Raw genomic sequence first — 1,660 nt, forward strand, 5'->3', positions numbered from 1 at the left:
AAGTAGAAAGCATTTTTAATTAAAAAGAAAACCACACCACCACCACCACCAACAACAACAACAACAACAAGAGTAACACCAGCAACAATAACAAAAATATCACTAGCGATCAAGAAGAAACAACAGAAGCACCAACAACAAGTCACGAAGAGAAACACTTTGAGAGGAAGTACTTAAATCTGTGTGTGGGGTAAGAAAAATAGACGTGAAGCCTAACAGGAACTAGCGAAGTTATTTATAGAATAACCTCCATTCATATCGCAAAAATATATGTATGTGTGTTTGTGAGAGAGTGAGAGAGAGAGAGAGAGAGAGAGAGTGTGTGTGTATCTGTGTGTGTGCGTGTGTATGTGTGTGTGTGTGTGTGTGTGTGTGTGTGTGTGTGTGTGTGTGTGTGTGTGTGTGTGTGTGTGTGTGTGTGTGTGTGTGTGTGTGTGTGTGTGTGTGTGTAAAAACTATATCGTCACTAGTTGTGAATGAGGGTGTCGAAAAACCTATATTACAAGAAATAAGAATTACAAAATTTAATGCTGAAATATATATACACTGACAGGGGAGATAACCGTCCCGTATTGCGCCTAGCTTATGCTACTGTCGTCAGCATTACAGTAAATTCTTTCCATTTTTCTGAACGTTAAACTAATCATTTTGATCCTGAACAAATACCCATTATCCATAGCGTATTGTTGATTGCTTTTGTTCTTTCGCTCTTTCTCATCTCTCTCTCTCCTTCCCTCCTCTGTCTGTCTGTCTGTCTGTCTGTCTGTCTGTCTGTCTGTCTATCTATCTATCTATCTATTTTTCAATTCATCATTTATGTAAAAACCCATTATTGCTTGCATACCCACACAGTCACACTCATATATATGCATGGGGTGCATATATATATATATATATATATATATATATATATATATGTATAAACATAATTAAGGGATCAGAAAATAGTTGCTTCACCACATACCGAAGTTCAGAAATAACAGCTAAAAAACTGAGACTCCAACAGATAGCATTACTTGTAACTCACAAAGGCAAAACAAGAAGAAAAACAATGAAAACTAACTAGTCGAAGTTAATCATAAACGCGTTTCTGGATTAGGAGCGATAACACTCCATTTCCTTCATCGGTACGATATTCTAGTTGTAAATTCGACGGTGCTAGCAAACTGTGCATGCATGATTAACTTCGACTGGATAGTTTTCATTGTTTTTCTTCTTGTTTTGCCTTTGTGAGTTACAAGTAATGCTATCTGTTGGAGTCTCAGCTTTTTAGCTGCTATTTCTGAACTTCGGTATGTGGTGAAGCAACTATTTGCTGATCCCTTAATTATGTTTATAAATGTATAAGAACTTTTAAATAAGTTCTCCACCGATCATGGTGTTTACATACCGAAGGGCTTGGTAAAATTATTAATTGTTAATTTATTAATAAATTGATAAACCTTTACTCTTTTAATTGTATATATCTATATATGTATGTATGTATGTATGTATAAATATATAATTTAGAGAAAAGAACCAAAGTTTATATACATATATATGCATGCACACTAGTACATTCACACATACGCACACACAAGTACACGCACACAGGCACACACAGAGACACATACACCTACGCACGCGCGGGTGTGTGTTTCTGGTTGTTCGCATGCAAGAG

The sequence above is a fragment of the Octopus bimaculoides genome, chromosome 7, assembly GCF_001194135.2.
Source record: "Octopus bimaculoides isolate UCB-OBI-ISO-001 chromosome 7, ASM119413v2, whole genome shotgun sequence".
In the NCBI taxonomy this organism is placed as follows: domain Eukaryota; kingdom Metazoa; phylum Mollusca; class Cephalopoda; order Octopoda; family Octopodidae; genus Octopus; species Octopus bimaculoides.